Below are 14817 nucleotides of genomic sequence, written 5' to 3' on the forward strand. Positions count from 1 at the left end.
AAAAAAAAAAAAAAGAAAAAAACCAAAAAAACCAGGTGGTGGTAGCACATGCTTTAATTCCTGCACTCAGAAGCAGAGGCATGTGTATCGCTGTGAGTTCAAGGCCAGCCTGGTCTACACAGTAAAATCCTGTCTCCGAAACACCAAAAGACAGTTTATGTTGGTGAGGGTATGAAATGAGGGAAACACTCATTCATCGCTGATGGGAGTGCAAACTTGTACAACCAGTACGGAAATCAATATGGTGGTTCCTCAGGAAGACGGAATCTGCTCTACCTCAGGATCCGGCTACACCACTCTGTGCGTACACTCAAAGGACATTTAGTCTTACCACAGAGACACTTGCTCAAACATGCTCACTGCTGCTTTGTTCATAAATAGTCAAAAATTGGAAATAACCTAGATGTCCTTCAACAGAAGAATGGATAAAGAAAATGTGGTATATTTATACAACAGGTTTATTACTCAGCTATTAAGAAAGGAAGAGGGAAAGGAAGAAAAAGAAAGAGAGAGAGAGAGAGAGAGAGAGAGAGAGAGAGAGAGGAAAGAAGAGAGGAAGGAAGAGAGGGGGAGGGAAAGAGTGAAGGAGAGAGAAGAGAGAGAATCATGAAATTCACAGGTAAATGGATAGAACTAGAGATAAATAAGACATCCTGAATGAGGCATTGTGATGGCTCAAGAATCTCTAGTTTGTGCTTGGCATCTATCTTGGTACCTAGGAGCTATTTGTCTCTGACTCAAGTTTCCCTGGAAGATAAGTTCCCAGCAGCGCCGACTCTTTGACCCACACCCACAAATGTGCAGTTCTGACCGTCTCCTTGCTATGCTATGTCTGGCTGCTAATGTGGCTTCCGTAACCTGTTTGTGCAGACATTCAAGGACTATTTTGAGGTCAAAGCAGAGATCTTGTGGTTTTTCACTATTAAAAGCCCTTCTGTCACTGGCCTCTGAGTGGCACATCCCTCATTTGGGCTAGAGACTGTGCCCCTGCTAGATTTCCTATAATCTAACTTGAGCCTGGTGGTCTTTTCCCAGTGGTCTCAAACTCTATAACAGTATTCCAGACCTAGCAAGACAAATATGGTATGTATTCGCTTGGATGTGGATATTGGCTGTTAAGTCAATGATAACCAAACTATAATTCATAGAACCACAGAGGTTAGCAGATGGAACAGATATATCTCATTAGGAAAATTAAGGCTTTTGGAGTCACATACAAGGGTATGTAAACAGGCAAAACCATATATGCTTATTTTTATTTTAAAGATTTTATATTTGTTTATTTTTGTGACAAGGTCTTATTAAATATAGCCTTGGCTGGCCTGGAACTCACTATGTGACCAGGCTGGCCTTGAAGTCACAGAGATCTGCCTGCTTCTGCCTCCTGAGTGCTGGCACTAAAGGAATGCACTATCACACCCAGTTATTTTTTTATTTCATAATTATGTGTATATGTGTGTCTCTGTGTGGATTTGTGCTGGTGTCTGCAGGGGCCAAGGGCATGCTCCTCTGAAACCAGAGTTCCAGGGGGGTTGTGAGGCCACCGTGGGTGCTCAGAGCTGAGCTCCATCCTCTGCAAAAGTACTGTGTGACCTCAACCACTGAGCTGTCTCTCTAAGCCCGTCAGAAATCAAACATCCACGCCCCCTCTGCATCGGGTCATAACCTTTCTCACCTCTCTTACTCCAGGGAGTGGCTCCCTTGGCTTTTAGGTTAATCGTCCTCCAAACCCTCTAATGGTTTCACTACATTTGTATGCACTCCTACCAATACTAAGAAAGAAGCATGGTCCAACCACAAAAGGAAAAGACAATGTTGTACCAGATGTTGACCTCTGGACGACGGGATGCTAGACAATGCCTTCAAATTCTGGTGTAGGTTTTGGCAGCTTCCCTTCACCGGAAGCTTCTCTGCGGTGGGCAAAGTCCCGAGGGGGTTGTGGGAGGGCAGCACCTACTGTGATGGGGGCTTACGGTGGAGCTGGACTGTGTACCAGACCTCGGGTGTCGGGATTGAATACAGTTAGGACCGTGGGCTGTTTAGTGCATCTGCTTCAGAACTTGCTCCTGTGTCCTCCCAAAAGCAGGGGTTTCCTACTCACCCACTATCCAATTCCCAACTTTTCAATAAAATTGTAAACAACAGTGTATGATGAACTGGGCATTTCTGTATATTACTGGGGAAATTTTAAAGATTTGTTTATTGTTATATGTAAGTACAATGTAGCTGTCTTCAGATACACCAGAAGAGGGCATCAGATCTCATTACAGATGGTTGTGAACCACCATGTGGTTGCTGGGATTTGAACTCATGACCTTCAGAAGAGCAGTCTGTGCTCTTACCCACTGAGCCATCTCACCAGCCCAACTGGGGGAATTTTAAACAGTGCAAAATGTAAATGTACTGTTTCACAACAGACACTAGAAACTGTTTTAAATTTCGTACTTTTTAAAGACAAGAGGTCACCATGAAGCCCAGGCTTGCTCCGAACTCATGAACTTCTTGCCTTCTCCAAAATGCTAGGGTTACAGGCACGCACCAAAGTTCATAACTTATTCATCTTTTAGATGTTAACTGGGTGCCAAGAGCAGCTATGCAAGAAAAATATCCTTACAAGGATATTAATGACAGCACAGTTGGTTTTTGTTTATTTATTTTTGGTTTTTCGAAACAGGGTTTCTCTGTGTAGCCCTGGCTGTCCTGGAACTCACTATGTAGACCAGGCTGGCCTCGAAATTCCGCTGCCTCTGCCTCCCAAGTGCTGGGATTAAAGGCGTGCCCTCCCCCCGCCCCCCAGCACAGTTTCTAAAAGCAGGACCTTGGATACTATTTCAGGTCTAACAATAGGAAAATAACTAAGTAAATTAAGGTACACCCCTAGTACAATTGTTACAAATAACATCAGAAGGAAGTAGAAAAGACACAATTCTGTTACAGTGTTGGTTTCTCAAGTTTTAGAGAAGCAACAAAGAGGAAACATAAAAGTATATACAAAAGAACCACAATTTTGCTATAGTTGTCTATTTAGGCATATATGTGTCTAGACCCAGAAATATACCATAGTCACAGCCGTGATTATCTGAGCTTGTTGAGATCGTGGGTAGTTTTGACCTCTTCTTTGCATCTTTATGTTTTGCCAATTTTCTGGCTTACACATAAATTTTTAAAAGGTTTATTTATTTATTTTTTATTTATGTGTATGTGTGTGAGCCTGCATGAGTTTATGTGAACTACTTTATCACAGGAGCCCACAGAGACCAGAAGGGAGCATTTGATCTCCTGCAATAGGAGTGGGCTACCATATGGGGTGCTGGGAGCCAATTCTGGGTCCTCTGCAAGAGCAGCAAATGTTCTTAAGCACTGAACAGTATCCCTAGCCCCAAGATTATATTTTCCTTATCACAAAACAGTCATAGTTGTGCATATGCTTTTAATTTACATGAACAGTGTTGGACAAGTGGCCTCATCTCCTTTCTTCTTCCACTCAATTGGGTGTGTGAGTGTGTGTGTGTGTGAGACCAGAAGTCACACTGGGATTTATCTCAGTTAGGGTTACTATTGTTGTGATAAAAAAAACACGACCAAATGCAACCTGGGGAGGAAAGAGTTTATTTAATTTACAGTTCCATATAACAGTTCATCATCAAAAAGCAGTGGGAGCAGGAAGCCAAGCAGGGCTGGAGGCTGGAGCTGATGCAAAGGCCATGAAAGGGTGCTGCTTACTGGCTTGCTCCTCCTGGCTTGCTCAGTCCACTTTCTTATAGAACCCAGGACCACCAGCCCAAGGGGTGGGGCTCCACTCATGATGGCATGGACCCTCCCACATTAATCACTAATTAAGAAAATGCCCTAAGGCTTGCCTACAGCCCAGTCTTTTATTATTTAACTTTTTATTGATTCTTTGTGAATTTCACATCATGCACCTCAATCTCACTCATCTCCAGTCCCTTCATACCCACTCTCTGACCTTGCAACCTCCCTGCAAAAAGAAAAACAAAATCTCATTGTGGAAGCTGTAGTGTGTCACCGTGAGTCCCTTCTGCCCACGCTTCTTTACTTGCAAATATTTGTTGAAATGAACCATTGGCCTGGTTCGAGGCCTCTGCCTTCTGCTGCCCTGTCAATACTGGATCCTCACTGGGACTCTTCTCAGGTATCCTTTTGTTGCCCTGGATCATGAATATCCTGCAACTTTGGATCCACAGGACTGGCCCCTTCACTCACTCCACAAGTTCATAGATGGTAGAGGTTGGGGTGGGCCGACTCAAAGCCCTGGATCTGGGCCTGACTGGTAGCTGAGCTGGTCAGCCTGCCAGCTTTCCTGAACCCACACCACTAGGGTGGGCTCTCCAGCACTGCCCCAGCTGCAGGAGATAATGCCCCAGCCTTGCTAGCTTACTTAATGCTGCTAGCAAGGGGCATTATCTCCTGCTCTCGGGTCCTTGGGCCAGCTCTCCCACCTGCCATAGGTGTTGAGGGGCAAAGGTAAGAGAAACATCTTTCCCTTGCCCACACCACCACAGGACAGATGAAATATTGGGCTGGCTCTCCTGCGCTCATACCCTTGGGGCTGGTTCACCCACAGCCCACACTACCAAGGCCAGCTTCATACTATGCTGCCCAGGTGAGTCCCACACCCCAATCTTTTTTTTCAATTGAGACATCCTCCCCTCTGATGACTCTAGTTTGCATCCAGTTGACATCAACCTAGCCAGAACAGGATTTCCACCTCTTAATGAGTAAGGCCACCTTTTAGGAATCTACTAGAGCTAAGTTACTTCTGGGGGTAGCCTGTGGGGGGGGGCTCATGCCCATGTTAGCTGAGAGAGGGGTTTGGCTTGTTCCTTGGAAGCTGAGGATGTGAGGACAAGGTGGAAGAGCTCCTAGCAGGAAGAGCAAGAGCCCTCAGCCCAACCCCAGGGTTTACCCCATCCTAGGCTCCCACACCCTGGTACCTGTTATCAAGAAAGATGAAGGAAACTGGATAGAGGGGCAAGTATAGTGGTCAGAGAAGGGATTTAGAGAACAGAGACTAGTCTCATTCATATTCACTCCCTTGCCCTTCTAATCTGGTGGGCGCTCTGGTTCTGAGCTACTTCAGAGCAGCAGGAACCTTTCATGAGAATCCTGCTTTCCTTGTCTCGGTCTTTATCTTTTGGAGATTAAGGTGTGAACTGGGCAAAAGCAGGAAGTCTACTGGACACATTTGCTTTGTAGTATACAAAAGATCTGTGTTTACTCTTTTGACAAAGACAGCTGCCCTAAAATGCCTTTGGGGGCCTCTAGTGCCTGTCGTCAGTCATTAGAGAGCATAAGATTCCTATTTTGTATAATAATAATTCTCCCACAAATTAGCATAGCCAGGCTGCTATGACAGTCATGGCACAAAGAAATGCTGTGTAAGAGCTGGGAGTCATGTACATGTACAAGACTCCTGCTTTGGTCTCTGGAACTGAGAGGAGAGGTGGGGAGGAAAGTAAAGGGAAGAGAGAGAGAGAGAGAGAGAGAGAGAGAGAGAGAGAGAGAGCATGCTGGCCCTTGTGGGAATGAGGGATGGAGGAATTTGGGACAGTGAGCCAAAAAGGGAGGGAGGTTGCTAGGAGGGCTAGGACCAGGTAAAAGATGACATGGTGAACGGAGAAAGCTCTCTGCCAGAGGATGGGCTGCATGGTACCCTCTCTCCTGCTGGAGAGGTCAACAGGCTGGTAGGTGGCAGAGCTGTTTCATCTGCAAGGCTAATCTGTTTACATTTTATTTTTTAGGGCAGAGCAGGCCCCAGGGAAACTGGCCTTGATTCTCAGTGTCACTGGAAGAAAGGACATTGCCTTTTCCACAGAGAGCTGAGGTGTCCTACCTGTCCCTATACTTGCTTGTACCCTGCCTCAGACCCATGAACCACCCAAACAGAGAATAAAGGGGGAGGGATCGGTAGGTGAAAGATGGCACTGGAGCTTCTGATCGGAACCTCTCCTTCCATAGAAACTGTGGAGCAAGCCTCAGGCGTGTGTGAGCATCACCACAGCCTGAAGGTTTTCCACGGGTGCCCACCACTCTGCTGCTTTCCACTTCCCACAGCAGGAGAGGACAGACCTGCTGCTCAGGACCCCCTCCTATCCTCCGATCCTTCAGATCCTCAGAGACCAAAGACAGGAGCAGACCCTGTTCCAGCAGACAAAGGAAGGAGGGTAGAGGATAATGGAGTTACCAAGTCCTCACCCACAAGAGGCCTGGTCAGGATGTCCATGGTTGGAGGAAGCCACCTCCCTGTCCCTTAGTGTCCTGTGCTCTGGTTCTCTACAAACCTCCTTCCTCCTGATTCCAAGAGGTGGTGGTGGCAAGGAAGGCTCATGAGGAATTTCTAGTCCTGACCTCATCTTTCTGCTCATCTCCCTTTTCATTTGAACCTGAGGCCTTCATTATGGTTGATCTTCTTTCTTCTCCTCTTCCTCTTCCTCCTCCTTGAGCTCCTCTTCCTCCTCCTCCTCTTTCTCCTCCTGAGGATTGAACTTAGACCCTTGTACATGCTAGACAAGTGCTTTACCACTAAGCACTATCCCTAGCCCTCTTTGAATTTTTGTGACAGTGCCTCACTAAGTTGCCCAGCAAAACCTTAAATTTGCTGAAAACAGGCCTGTAGCCACTGGGTCTACTGCCCTCATTATGTAAACAGTGCATTTTTCCTAGCGATGCTATGGATGCTGGGAGCACTGATATACCTTCCCAGAAGAGATAGAAAGCCTGGTGTGTTTTTTCTATTTGGTCTCTTCCTGCCTACCCCACCCACTCCACAGTTGTGACCTGAGTCAGGTGCCTATGGAGGATACTGGACAAACCCTTTGCAAATTCAGGGCTCAGGGTTCAGGGAAGAGGGCAAAGCACAAAATGCTTTTGGCTCAAATGCCCAATGGCTCAAAATGCACCTCCTGTTCTACAAAACAAAATCACTCTCCATCCAACTCCCAAATTCTGAAATCCCAGTACCGCGTTTGAAGCAGGCTTCTGTAGGAAGGGGAAGAGCTGACTTCCGGTCCCACCCTGACAAAGCTGTGGAGAGCACTCCACCCTGTGTTAGTCTGGCTACAGCTGATAGAGTGAAGCCAGGACTTTGAGTGCTAGTAGCAGGAAAGGCACGCAGGGTGGGACAGCCACAGAGATCCGGGGCAGACATGAACATGGAAACTCAGAAGCAAGGAGAGCCCATTTCTATCCCGAGGGACCAGACTTCATTAGGAATGAGGATGTGAATAGATGCTGCCGCTTAGGCCCTCCCGGCCAGCACCAGAGAGTGAGGGTGTGGTCAGAGACTGTAAAGAGACATATGCTCTGCAGACATACACTGCATCACTGAATAATTGCAGATAAGGAGGATTAGATGAATATGGCTCGAGTCCTCCAGTCCTTTGTATTCAGTGTATGGTCCATGGCCCCCCATGGTCTCAACATCACCAGGAAGCTCAGTAAAGAGGTAGATATGGCACACTCAGATCTGCACGCCAGGAAGTGATGCCCCTGATTGTTGCACAGCCCAGTGTGAGCAGAGTTAGTTAGAGCAGGTGGCACAATTATAACCATTTCTCTCTTCTTACAGATATCCAGCTACCTTGCTGAGCAACTCTGTCTCCAGCCAATCTTAGGAATCTCTGCTGCCCTATGGGCCGATCAAAATCAGATGAGCATAGTAGAAACAGCCCATATCCTCTTTACTCCCTCCCCTGCTGAATGACCTCGGTGACAAGGTGGCTAAGAGAAGGAAGCCCCCCTTCTCAGGAAAGGCTGTCCCCAGATCAGGGTCTCTTCTGTCCTCCTGTCTCTCTTCCTTTTGAGGCAGGGTCACATTTATGCCAGGCTGGCCTTGAACCTACTATGTAACCAAGGGTGACCTTGAACCGGAATTTGATCCTCTTGCCTGAGATTGTATTACCAGTTCTGTGTTGTGTTTAGGATCAAACCAAGAGCTTCGTGCACACTAGACTAGCATCCTAACAACTCAACAAAACCAGGTTTTTTGAGCCCCTAATGGTGGGGTTCCATTCATCCTCAAAAAATAGATACCTACACAAAAGGGTTGCATGCACAAAAGAATGGGGTAGATTCACAGACCCTCTAGAAGACACCCATGTACCCAACATGCCTGCTTCCAACCTGCAGTGGCCAGAGTGCCTATTCTTTCCTGCCTTATTCCAGGGGTCCTAGAAGTGAGGCATAGCCCTCTGTCTTACCTTGAGAACTTCCAGGTTAGACAGAGCTGCCCCAGGAAAGACTGGTTTCCAAACTTGGAAGGAGACCTTGGGGTGTATGCTATTAGAGGTAATAGGGTCCATATGCACAGGGGGATCCACACAAAGCCTCCTAAGGATGACGAAACAGATGGCGTCCACATTGTTTAGCTTTTGCTAAGCATCCTATAGACAGTCTCTCTCCCTTTATGGAGGTGAGCATCCTAGACAGCTGTGGCACGCCAAGCGATGGTCCCTCTGAAAATGTTTACATCCTGACTCCTGGAACTCCTGATGTCCAAGATGACAAAAGGGACATTGGCAGATATGATTATGTTGTAAATTGGGAGATGGGAACACTACTGTGGGCCTTTGAAAAGGAAGCTGGAGTGTAAAGTCCATGTGGGTCAGAAAGACAGGAAGAGTTGAAGATGCTGTCCTCTGGCTTTGAAGGGATGAGATGAGCCCATGAGCAATAGACCTTAGGCAGTCTCAAGAGCTCTCAGTGCAAAGGAATGAGTTCTCCCTGGAGCCCCTAGAAGGCACGCTACTGGAAGGATGAATCCTAGACCTCTGACCTATATCACAGGCAGATAGTAAGTTTATGTTGTCCTAAACTATGTGGTTGTAATTCGTTACCACAGCAACAGGAGGCTGGCACACTTAGACCTTGCCAGGGAGAAACCAGTGCCTGCTGGGCTAAAGCTGCTGGGGAATTCTACAGCCAGCAGAGCAAAAACTGAGCCTGTGGTGAGAGAAAGGAGGGGCTCGGGACAGAGTGCTCAGCCTGTGACCTCACCCTTGGCTGCCCTGGCACCCTGAACTGTCAGCCTGTGGTTATATGCATGACCAGGCCCATGATCCTTGTGTAGTCAATGCTGTGTCAAAGGTGGGGGTGTGGCAAGAAGGCTAGTGTCCAGAGGGAGCCCAATCAGCCCCAGGCTGCAGGCAGGAGGCTGGCAGTGACTGGACACATTTCCTCTGCTGCTCCACATGAGGCATCCCAGAATTATTTTATTCTCTCTCTCTCTCTCTCTCTCTCTCTCTCTCTCTCTCTCTCTCTCTCTCTCTCTCAATAATCTATCTCTGCACCCGCTTGGCTTCCCCTGGGAGACTGAGAGAAGGGACTTTAGGGCTGGGGCACAAGAATGAGGACACAGCCTCAGCTCTGGCTGAGCAGATAGATGGCCTTGAGCAAATGACTTAGCCTCTCTGAGCCTGTCTCCTCCTCTAGAAGAGAAGTCATATTCTCCACTTCACAGGGTTTTATGGTGTCATAACGCTCATACACAGTTCTAGCATAGAGCAAACCCCCATCAGTACTGCTGGCTTTTGCATCATCTTTACATGGTCCTGAATTGCTCACTAACACAAATCAAAGCTGATCTCTCCTGCTAGGTGCTGAGTTCTTCAAAGGAACGTGTGCTCTACCTATCTCTGTACCCTCAGCATTGTTATACCTGCTGGTAAGTATCGGGTAAGGAATAGGCCTCATATGTTCATTATGAGTGACAGTCACTGTCACTCATAAGTAAGTGCGTGAACATATGAAGCCTACTCTTCATCTGACACACACACACACACACAAACACACACAGAGTCATGAGGGAAGCAGACAACATACATGGAAACATAATGTTTGTGGTGTTTTCTGGAAAGCAATGAAGCAGAAAGAAAGGATGGGTAGGGAGAGGAGTGGTTAAACTGCTAGTATGTGTGTTGGGAGGTCTATTGAGATGGCCCTAGAGTAGACACCTGCAGGAAGGGAGGGGAATAGATAGGAGAGGGTATCTGGGAGAACTTTTTAAAAAAGGGATCATGGGATCACAAGGAGGCCAGAGAGGGTCCACCACAGGGTGAGAAGAAAGCAATTGTTAACAAGGTCTGAAATGTAAGGGGGCAGGGTCAGATCACAGCAGATCTTGAAGGTCACAGGAAAGAGCCTGGCTCTTATTTTGAGCCCAAGAAAACCACTAGTGGACCTTCACAGGCTCCAACTTACATCTTGAAAGGATCACCCAATTGCTGCACTCAGGAGACTCTAGAAGGAGGCAGTAGTGGGAACTGGGAAAACTGGGCCCATTGCTGCGATGCAGGCAGGAGATGGCCGTGGCTTGGCTGTTAGAAGAGACTAGAAGTGGCCCAAAAGGCCACCTATGAAGGCCGTACCAAGAGGGAATGCTAATGGGTTAAATATGCATGGGGGAGCAAAAAAGAAGCAAGGTGTCTTGGGGTACAGTGGAGAATTATACATCTCAGTGTGTCCTTGTGGTACCCAGATTATTCTGAGAAAAAAAAATCCTAGTTGTGTATGTTGTGGTGTTTCTGGAAAGGTTAATATTTGGCTGATAGCTGGGTGGGCATCATGGAATCCCAGAGGAGTCTAGCTAGAGCAACAGCAACAAAGGTGAGTAACAATTTGCTCTCTTGGCCTGTGTCTTCCAGCTAAGACACAAGTCTCCTGCTTAGGGAGTTTGGATCAAAATAGTCAACGCTCTGGATCTCCAGACTGCCGCCTGCACCTTACACTTTCCTCCCATCCCTATGATCACGGAAATCAGTTCCTTATGATAATTCTGACTCTAGGTCTCTCTTCCCGCCCCTCTGGATAGAAATCTAGAGAGCAGATAGGTAGACACATAGATATGTGGATAACTGGGTTTGTTTCTCCAGAGAACTCGGGAAACTCATCGAGTCTCAAGTTCAGTGAGTGGGAGATGGAGAGAGGGTTGTGAAAGGACGGCTGGAGCTAATACAGATCAGATGACTGAATTGATTTGAATGCACCCTGTCTCCCGACTCATCTGAATTTGTTTCTCTCTTTTGTACAGTCCCTGAGACCTAACCCATGTATCTCTTCTCTTCTCCTCATAAATAGCTGTAGGTTCCATCTTCGTGCCCTTCTTGGAGAACTGTATTATCTGGGAGATGTCACATAAACCCCAGAATGCCTAACTCCCACCTCTGTGGCTTCTTTGACATAAAGAAGTCTCGCTCACAGCAGCAAAGACCCTGAGTAGAGGACCCCAACTCATGCCAGCAGACAGAACTGGATTCGATTGGATTGGGTGTGAACTGGATCACACACCCTCTGTTCTGCTTTGCTCTGGTTTTCCCAGCAAACCTCGCAGCCAGCTACCCTAATACTGCTTGGATACTTCATACTGCCACTCCCCAGAAGGGAGCAGCCACAGCAAGGAGGGCCCAGGGTCGGACCCGCTGGCCCTTGGAAGCTACTTTCTCTCTCTGAATCTCATTCTCCCAGCCATAATAATGGACTCTGCGATACTGACTTGTATGGTAGCTGAGGCTATGACACTCTAGCAGGCACTGGTGGAGAGTAATAAACAATCATATTAAAAGAGGTTTTTCCTCACTCTTCTGGACTGCCCCTGTTTTGCTCTCTGTGCTCTTCCTGTCCTTCAGAAGCCAAATTTACTATGGACGCAACCAGGGAATGGTTGTCAAGGGCTGGGCTTTTAGAAACCGCTGTCTGTTGCCTAGGAAACGTCGCCACTCTGGTTCCCTGGGCTCCCAGCAGTCGGTGGGTTCTGGCGCCATCTGCTGGATACAGAGCCACCACACTGCTTCTGAAGCACCCAGACCAGGGTGCCCGATCCCTGAGCGAAGGAAGGCTCTAATTCCACTCTGCCACCTCCCCCTAGGAAAGTTCTTTACTCCTTTTGCCCTCAGACCTCCCTCAGAGACCAGAGGCAAGCAAAAGACTTGGCCTCTACGAACTACAGGGAGGATGGAAGTCATGCCCTTCCCAACAGCGAGAGGAAGTGGACCCACGGTATGGGGTCTGGAGGAAGTCCCTCCCCTTAATTGATTTTCTGTAGTGCGGAATCCGCAGTGCAGACTTGCGTTTTGCTTTTCACTAGCCTGCGTCTACTAGGAGAGTGCAGCCAGAATGAAGATGCTGGGGTTGGCAGTGGGAAGCTGACGGTTGGGGTCACAGCAAGGTCTTTATGTATATTCTTCTCTGTCCGCCTTCGAAGCCATTCAGTTCCTGGTGGCCTAGTATGCTTGACTTCTTTTTCCTTAATGCGAACCTTCCTTTCCCAACACGACAGTGGCCAGATGAACCGCTGAAGCTTAGTTCATTCTGCCTCACCCCTAAAAGACAGCAGCAGACACCGATGCGGGGACATGGCTTCCAGGTGATTGCTGCCTGGGATACCCTCTGTCCTCTTCCCTCCCCCAGAGAAACCTGTGTGAAAGGTGAAGGGCAAAGCGATTTATCTGAGATTCAGGGTCAGGAGACAGAAAGCTGTTTGCCCCCAATGATGGTGCTTCTCTTTCCCCATCGTTATCACCAGTAGGGAAACTAAGGTCTGAAGTGAAGGTCTGGCTTCTATCTGTCCTGGCAAAACGCTCTTTTCTGTCCAGATGCTTCTGCCCGCCTCTAGCCAAGCTGGGAGCAAGAGACTCAGAAGCTAAGAGTACAGAGGACTGGGAACTCATCCTATGCTGAGCTAGAAGAAAGGCAAGGCTGAGAGTGTGGTCCGTGCACACCTTGTAGGCAAAGGGTTCTGCTATAACAACAGCTGGATGCTTGAGTTCAGGGAGCATACCCCATCATCACTCTGCACTTTCCAAACAAGACTCTGCTGTCAAACTCTCCAGGGAGAGGGCAGAAGGGTCACTGTGGGTGTGGAGAGGTAAGAAGGATTGGTCTTCCAATGGCCTAAGTCCTGTCTGTATGTAAGGGCAAGTTCAGATTCTAGACTTCACCAGTCAAAGGGGAATTTAAAAGAACAAAGACTCAGTCTAAGAGCAGTGGAAGTTGCTGTCCCTATAGTCCCTATATGGCTGAGTCGTCCCCCCCCCCCTTTAGGTCCCCTTCTCAATGGGAGAGAGAGATAAAGGTGGCAGCTGGTCATTCACAGTAGAATTGCCACCCTTTTCTGCCTTCTGGGCTGGGTAATCCTTGACTGACAATAGGGCAACATAAATTGAAATGACCCTAAAAGGAGAGCTAGCCCAGGCATCCCCTGAACTTCTGGTCATGCCATTTAAAATCTCCTGTTCCTTGCTCTTGGAGGTTAGAGGGGGAAACAGGGTCAGGGAAGAGCAGAAGCAAGAGATTGCTCAATGTACCTCTTCCATCTGTCCCCATAGTGCACCGGAGAGATGGACGAAATGCTCCTGGCTGAAGTGACAGCAGTGTCACTCTCCTGATCTATTATTCACTTGGGCCTCCCGCCTGACACCACCCCTACTTATCTTTCTATCTTTGCTGGGGATGAGACCAGCAGCCAAGATCAAATACCCACGGGCCTACCTGGCCTGCATTTAGCATGACCACGCTGGGGCCCAGTTTGAGGTTGCACAGACTGGTGTCATTGTGAAGACCTGGGGCACTGGCTGGCTACCATTGGTGATCCATGGCCTCTCCCTGAGTGGCTACATCTTCACACCAATGCTGTTGCCCATAAAGGGAGGATCTTTGGGGCTACCACAACACAGACTGGTTTTTGATAGGCCATGTTTATGAAAGCAAAGTGGTAGGTACCCTAGGCCACACAGCATCAGAGAATGCCAGAGAGAAACACCTGCACTATACCAACCAGGCTGGACTCCTGATGGGTACAGAGTTCTGCTGACCAGGCACTGCTCCCAGCTGCTTCTGCATATTTACTTGCTATGACCTTCCTTTCCAGAGCATCTGTTCTACTTATATATTGACCACAGTGGATGATTCACAGCCAGAGCAAGTCGCCTGGGTTATCCCCCACCCTCTAGTCATTCTCTCACAGGATCCTTTGGTCCTGAGGTCATGGGTAAGTGCTGAGTTATCTGAAATTGTTCTCTAGGGCACATACTTTGGAGTATTGGAAATCATGCATTTGGAAACATAACTGTCTCCATAACAATTCTCAAAGTTTGCTAAGTATCAGAAGCTGAAGAGTCAGTTTCTATTTGGAGTCCCAGGCTCAGTCCACTCCCTGGAATAGCCTGAATCATGCCTATTGTGATGCTTTATCTATTTGTTCACTTTATGAAGTCTAGACTCACTTGGGAGATGGATGAGACTCTGAGCATGTCTGTGGGGGATTATCTTAATAAGTTAATTAAGGTGAGAAGATCTGCCTGCCCACTGTGGGTGGCAACATTCCATAGGCTTATGGTCTCTTATCACTCTCTTCCTTTTTGTAACCCAAGACTTCAAAATCTTTCTGCTTTCACTTCCCAGTATGATGGATGTCCTGGCTGGTTTTGTGTGTCAACTTGACACAGGCTGGAGTTATCATAGAAAGGAGCTTCAGGTGAGGGAATGCCTCCATGAGATCCAGGCTATAAGGCATTTTTTCAATTAGTGATCAAGGTTGGGGGGGAGGGCCCATTGTGGGTGGTGCCATCCCTCGGCTGGTAGTCTTGGGTTCTATAAGAAAGCAAGCTGAGCAAGCCAAGGGAAACAAGCCAGTAAGTAACATCCCTCCATGGCCTCTGCATCAGCTCCTGCTTCCTGACCTGCCTGAGTTCCTGTCCTGACTTCCTTTGGTGATGAACAGCATTGTGGAAGTGTAAACTGAATAAACCCTTTCCTTCCCCAGTTTGCTTCTTGGTCATGATGTTTTGTGCAGAAATAGAAACC

The sequence above is a fragment of the Mastomys coucha genome, unplaced genomic scaffold (assembly GCF_008632895.1).
Source record: "Mastomys coucha isolate ucsf_1 unplaced genomic scaffold, UCSF_Mcou_1 pScaffold20, whole genome shotgun sequence".
NCBI classification, from domain to species: domain Eukaryota; kingdom Metazoa; phylum Chordata; class Mammalia; order Rodentia; family Muridae; genus Mastomys; species Mastomys coucha.